The sequence below is a fragment of the Oryctolagus cuniculus genome, chromosome 4 (genome assembly GCF_051225735.1).
Source record: "Oryctolagus cuniculus isolate XC-2025 breed Fujian yellow rabbit chromosome 4, ASM5122573v1, whole genome shotgun sequence".
Lineage (NCBI taxonomy): Eukaryota > Metazoa > Chordata > Mammalia > Lagomorpha > Leporidae > Oryctolagus > Oryctolagus cuniculus.
The window spans coordinates 45,912,855-45,920,032 of NC_142870.1; positions in this window are offsets into that span (position 1 = coordinate 45,912,855).

A 7,178-nucleotide genomic window follows, 5' to 3' on the forward strand; every position below is an offset into this window, starting at 1 on the left:
TTCTGGCCTCACAATCAGCCCTTAAGGCATTCAGATCTGTCTAAAAGCCCAGGAGAGTTTCACAGGCATGTAAAGCCAAGACATTGTGGCAAAAAAAAAAAAATGGCTTAAATGAAAGATCTCTGTGGGTGAGATCCCAGCTGAAAGAATGGGCCATCAAAGAAGACAGTGCCTTCCTCTGAAGGGAGGCGAGAACTTCCACATTGACTATGGCCTTGTCTAAATAAGATTGGAGTTGGTGAACTCAAAGGACTTCCATTGTCTTGGCATCTCATGACATGAGCCTCGGGTGATTACTGACGTCATAAATAAGAGTATCAATTGTTAAATCAACAACGGAAGCCACTGTGCACCTGCTCCTCATGTAGGAAGCCCTTAATGTGTTGTACTATGAGAATTAATGGTAAAACTACTACTCAAACAGTACTCTATACTTTGTGGGTACAGTCTGTTGAAATCTTTATTTAGTATATACTAAGTTGATCTTCTGTATATAAAGATAATTGAAAAATGAATCCTGATGAAGAATGGGTGGGAGGGAGGTTATGGGGGTAAAAGCTGCTATAATTCAAGAGTTGTACCTTGGAAATTTATATTTATTAAATAAAAGTTGAAAAGAAAAAAATAAATAAAAAATTAAAAGAGAATAAAGTAATACTTATTGTTTAATTAGATTATCTTACATATCCTTTGAAACTCATAAGATAAAGGTGAAATCTACTTTGATAGGGCTTAGAAAATATCTAAAGTACATTAACTCATATACTCTTATATATGCTTCATTTATATATAAATATGTGTATTTATATATATGCTTCATGTACTCTTTATATATGCGTCATACTCTTAAATATGCTTTGTTTCTATTGCCTGTTTTTTTTGTTTGTTTTTTTGGTTTTTTTTTTTTTGACAAGCAGAGTTAGTGAGAGAGAGAGAGACAAAGAAAGGTCTTCCTTCCATTGGTTCACCCCCCAAATTGTTGCTGCACAGATCCGAAACCAGAAGCCAGATGCCTCCTCCTGGTCTCCCATGCCAGTGCAGGGGCCAAGCACTTGAGCCATCTTCCACTGCCTTCCCGGGCCATAGCAGAGGAGCAACCGGGACAGAATCCGGCACCCTAGCTGGGACTAGAACCCAGGGTGCTGGCGCTGCAGGCGGAGGATTAGCCAAATGAGCCGCGGCGCCAGCCTCTCTTGCCTGTTAAGCTTTATTTTTGGTAAAAAAAAAAAAAAATGGTGTCACATGGGTACCTTTTACATTGTAATTTATCGTCATCTTTTAACAACAATTGACATCTGACAGGAAATGATAAATTCCTTTTTAAGTTGATTGAATTCAAATGATAAAATTAGTGATCAAAGAATACTTATTCGTTAATTAGATTATCTTACATATCCTTTAAAACTCATAAGATAAAGGTGAACTCTGCTTCAATAGGGCTTAGAAAATGTCTGAAGTACATTAACTCATGTACTTTTACATAATTATTCTGCTTACTGAATCTACAAATGGCGTTTGCTTCCAAAATTATTTATATGATTTATTATTGACTTTGAAGATTCATAATACAGCACAATGAGAATAATAACCTAATTCTACCATATTATTAATAAAGTGTAAATAGAAATAAGTAAAATGACATTTACTTAATTCTTTTGCTTATAGTACTTCTGCTTTATTAAACCCCTTTTTAGCCAAACCATCAATACTTCAATAATCAAGTGTTCTGGGAACACATGTCTAAGAAATAAATAGAAATTGTACATGAACTTGCACCCCAAATGCTGGTTACAGACATTTTATTAGAGTAGAATCCATCACAAGATGTAAGTAGATTTTGTTTTAAGAAAGTCTATTATACTTTAGATATGGATGTATATGTATATGCATGAACAGGACAGAACTTGAAAGAGAAGCCCAAGTAGACAGCCATTTGGGCATCCACGCTATCACAGTGTTAAGACACCAGACATGAGAGAAGAGGTCACCATTCTCCACTCCCCAACACCTTCTTCCCTCTACTCCTTGCTCTTTTCACCATTTATCCAGCTCTCTTTGCAGAAATCAGGGAACAGCCTCTGCATTACACAATCCTGCCTCTCTGACCCACCAAACCCCCACTGCCATCCTGGAGTATTTCTCTGCCCTTACACTTCATTCTTAGGTAACACTTAGTGTACCGTGTTAGATTTTGACTCTAAACCATGGAGTCTGAAAAACAGGAACTGGTGGAAGCCACACACCTGCAAGGCCAAAGGTTGAGAGACAACTGCTGTCCAGAAAGGAGGCCTCTTTGGGAATAGCTGTTTATCCAAAGAATACAGAAATATTCACTTAACAAATATTTATTGAGCTCCCACTGTATAGCAAGCATTGTTCTGGGAATGTAGAATACATCAACAAACAAAACAAAGATGCCTTGATTCAAGTCACTTGTATCCTGATGGGTAGAGATAGACAAAAACATTCATAATAAATAAGGATGTAATACAAGGCATTGTAAATGTTAAGGAAAAGAGAAAAGTGAAGCTTGGTTAGGAAGATAAGAGAAAGGGCAGCAAAAAGAGGATTAGAGGTAAGTGGAGGTTGCAACACGAATCAGAGTGGTGGGAATTTGGGCAAAGACCTGAAGGTGATAATGAAGTTCATTAACAATAGCATGAAACTGTTACACCAATGGTTCTACTTAAGCATGCATTAGAATCTCTGGTGGGGGTAGGGAGGAGTATTTTTCAAATATGGATTGGAGAGCTTCACTCCCCAGGTTTCTGAATCAGAGTCAGAGAAGAGACAGGAATTTGCATTTGTAAAAGTTCCTACATGATGCTTTTGCTTCTGGGCCAGGAATTACGATATGCTAAAAACCTGAAATGCCAGATGTACTACATGTCTCACTGAGTGAGGGCCGCTCAGGAAGGGCTGGACGGAGCCTGTCTGCAAGGGGTTTTTTGGGGGTTTTCATTTTTTTTTTTGTTTTAAGATTGATTTTTTTTTTTTTTTGTATTTGAAAGCAGATTTAGGGGGAGAGAGGGAGAGAGAGAGAGACAGAGATGTTCCATATGCTGGTTCACTCCCCAAATGGCTGCAATGGGCAGGGCAGGATGGGGCCAGGCTGAAACCAGGAGCCAGGAGCTTCATCCAGGTCTTCATCCTGGGTGTGGCAGGGGCTCACGTACTTGGGTCAAAGTTCTGCAAGAATTTACATCATGGGGCTGGTGTTGTGGCGTAGCAGCCTCTGCTGGTGATGCTGGCATAGCATGTGGGAGCTCATTTGTGTCCCAGATGCTCTACTTCTCATCCAGCTCCCTGCTGATGCCTAGGAAAAGTAGCAAAGATGTCCCCATTGTTTGGGCCCCTGCCACCTATGTGGGACACCCAGATGAAGCTCCTGGCTCCTGGCTTTGGCCTGACCCAGCCCTGGCCATTGCTGCCATTTGGAGAGTGAACCAACTGATGGAATATCTCTATCTCTCTGTCTCTCCCTCTCTCGCTGTGTCTCTCCTCTCTCTGTAACTCTTACTTTCAAATGATTCAATAAGATCTTTAAAAAAGAATTTAATCAAGAGGGCCACTGTGAGAAGCTGTGGGCTAAGCAACAGAAAATCATGCACAAGTGGAGAATGTTAGTAATCAACTAAAAAGGATAACGGTAGATGAAAGGACCGCCTTGACATTCTCCCTTCCTCTTATCTAATGGAAATCATGCCTTCCTTCAAGATACCATCTCTCCTCCCCATGTAGTCTAAATATACTTCCCATTTAGTGTCTTTATTTACTATTTCACTAGTTTTTGGCTAAAAGCTTCAAATGCTTCCTCCCACCACAGCAAAATATCCCTTAGCCTCTCTTACATGGCTGTTGAACATTTCCAAAGAAAAACTGTACTGCAGAAAAACTGATGCTTGCACAGCTCTACACAGTACATAGATTTTTTTTAACAATACACAGATTCTTTCATCAGCCCTTGACCATATAGTATACCTTATAGCACCTGTGCCATCTGATCATCTTACTCTTCGTGATCTCTACCTCCTCCCTACCAGCAGATGGCACTGTTTCCTATTTAAAGACAAAACAGTCTACAACAATGAAAGCTCCCTGGTTCCTGCTAGTCTGCTCTTTCCCAACATCCACATGCTCACCTATTTACTCATTGGGAACTTATTTCCTTCACTTACTCCCTTTCTTCTGGTATAATTTAGACGCTATCTATAAAAGGGCTATTTTTAAAGGTGTCAAGGGAGTAGGGGAACCATATTCAATAATTTCAGGCATGCTGCTGTGTACCAGGGGCAAGTATGAACCTAGAAGTCAGATTTACTTGGGACCTGGACCCAGGAAGTGGTTCTATCAGTGCCCACTTTGGTGTGCTGTGTAACTGTAGAGTCGCAGAAGACAAGTACTCATGATCCTGCTGCTATCTCATCTGCAATTTTATCCAAAATCTAGCCCATGAAATTCTGTTGATTTTTGCCATACTCAATATTTCTATTACCAATTCACAGAACTAGGAAAATTAAAAGAGAGAGAGAGAGAGAGAGATTGATTTGTTTATTTGAAAGGGAAAGTTAGAGAGAGAGAGAGAGAGAGAGAGAGAATTTTCCATCTGCTAGTTCCTCCCCAAATGGCCACAACAATTGGGGCTGTGCCAGTCCAAAGCCAGGAACTCCACCCAAGTCTACCACATGGGTGGCAGGGCCCCAAGCTCCTAGACTATCTTCCATTGTTTTTCCCATTGCAGTAGAAGGAAACTGGTTCAGAAGTGGAGCAGTCAGAACTTGAACCAGCACCCACATTGGATGCTGGTATTGCAGGCAGCAACTTAACCCTATATACCACAACACCAACTGCAATTTTTTCAATAGTAATCTTGATTGGTTTGAGCTAATAGGTTTATTTCAGAATATATGTTATTAAATTTACTGCTTGTTAGAGTTTTAAATTTTTTTATTAAATTTTATCAAAGCATTTCACTTGTTTAACAACAAGTGAAGCTGGTAATATCTACACTATTACAAGAATGAAAAATTTTAGATGTCTGGCAACCAGAAAACATTTGTCTCATCATATTGCAATGATTTACATACATAACAATGAGCTCTTTGAGAAAATGATTTGTGGCATATATTCATTTTTTATTTACAGAGTGATAACTACAATATTACAAATAAAGAAATGCTTCCTAAATAAGTATATGTCTCTTTTTCTCAACTGCTGATAAACAATATACTCTTTGATGGCATGAACTGTGTGTACCTTTTATGCATATTTATCATATTTGGAAAAAAAACATTCTTTATTGCTTAATAAATGTTTATCAATTAATACTCAAAACTTAGGAAACAAATCAGGAGGTTCAACGTTTGCTTTCTCTCAATATTTTGTAATTCTTTTTAGATACCAGTTCAGATTTGTTCTATGCCAAGTCACCAGTAAGAAACACATGAAACATCATCATCTAACCATGTTATTTCAAAAATATCCATCATACTCAATGATTTTTTTATAATTTTTTAAAGCATGACCATTATTAGTATCTGCTTTTTTAAAGATTTATTTTGTTTATTTTAAAGGCAGAGTTACACAGAGAGAGACAGAGAAACAGACAGAAATATCTTCCGTCTGCTGGCTCTCCCCAAATGGCCACAACATTCAGGGCTGAGCTAGACCAAAGCCAGGAGACAGGAACTCTATCTGTGTCTTCCATGTGGGTGGCAGGGGTCCAAGAACTTGCACCATCTTCCACTGCTGTCCCAGGCAGTCCAGCAGGGTGCTAGACTGGAAGTGGAGGAGCCAGGCCTCGAATGGGAGCTCATAAGGGATTGATATCATAGGTGATGACTTAACCAGCTGTGCCACAATGCCAGCCCCAAATATTAAAATGCTTTTAATCTAGAAAAAAATAGTAACCACTATTAAAGTATTAACCAAAGTAGAAGAAGTACAGAAGTAATCAAAATAACTGAATGAGACCTTTTTAAAAATTTGTATTTATATGAAAGACAAGGAAAGAGGATGGGGAGAGAGACAGAGAGCTCCTTCTATCCACCTACTCACTCCCCTACAACTGGGGCTGGGGCTGGGTCCGGTCAAAGACAGGAGTTAGGATCACAATTAAGGTCTCCCATGAGTGGCAGGAGCATAACTATGTGAGCCATCACCACTGTCTCCCATGCTCTGCATTAGTGAGAAACTGGAGACAGGAGCTGATGCTGGGAATATGATCTATGCACTTTGGATATGGTTTGAGGACAGTTCAACTGGCGTGTTTTAAAAAAATCTGGTTTTGTTTTCATTTTATTTGGAAAGCAGAGAGATAGAGAAACAGAGAGAAATCTTCACTCCCCAAATGCCTGCAACAACCAGGACTAGGTCAAGCCAAAGCCAAGAGCCCAGAACTTTATCCAGCTCCCCAGTACAATTAGCAGGACCCAAATACTTGAGTAAGCACCTATTGTCTGCTAGTACACTCATTAACAGGAAACTGGATTGGAAGCAGAATACTCAAGACTTGAACCAAATACTCCTGTATGGGATACAGATGTTCCAAACAATGATTTAAGATGCTGCACCAAACACCCACCCCTTCAACTGGCATCCTAACTGCTAAGGCCCAACTCCCAACCACCCCAAAAAAATTTGTCTGTTTAAGTTTAAAATAATAGCACAAAAATAGGAGAATAGGAAAACTATTTGGTAGCAATTTCAATATTTTCAAATAGAAAAAAAATGAAAGAAAGAAAGTTAAGTCAAAATATATGGAGAGGAGTTCTTTCTTGTTATTCAAATATAAGCAGATTTTTCATAATTACCTTGGAGCTGAATCTCAAGATGTCAGCATGTTTGGTTTGTATCTTCACATCCTAGGATAATTTACTGTACAAAACAGAGACAAAGAAGATATTGTATTCTACAGCAATATAGCATTAAATAAAGCAACTAAATGCATAAAAATAGAAGCATACCATCCCTGTTTGATTTTATATATATGTGTGTGTATATATATAAAATATATATAAATAACATATATATTATATATATAGCCACTGTGTGTTTAAGTTAAATTATGTCACAATCACTGCCTGATCCAAGTCTGAAAGTTAAGTTTTTCCTTCTATTTAGTTGATTAACCAGCAGATTGGAAGACCAGATTGCATTTGAGCAGAGCTCCAAATCAT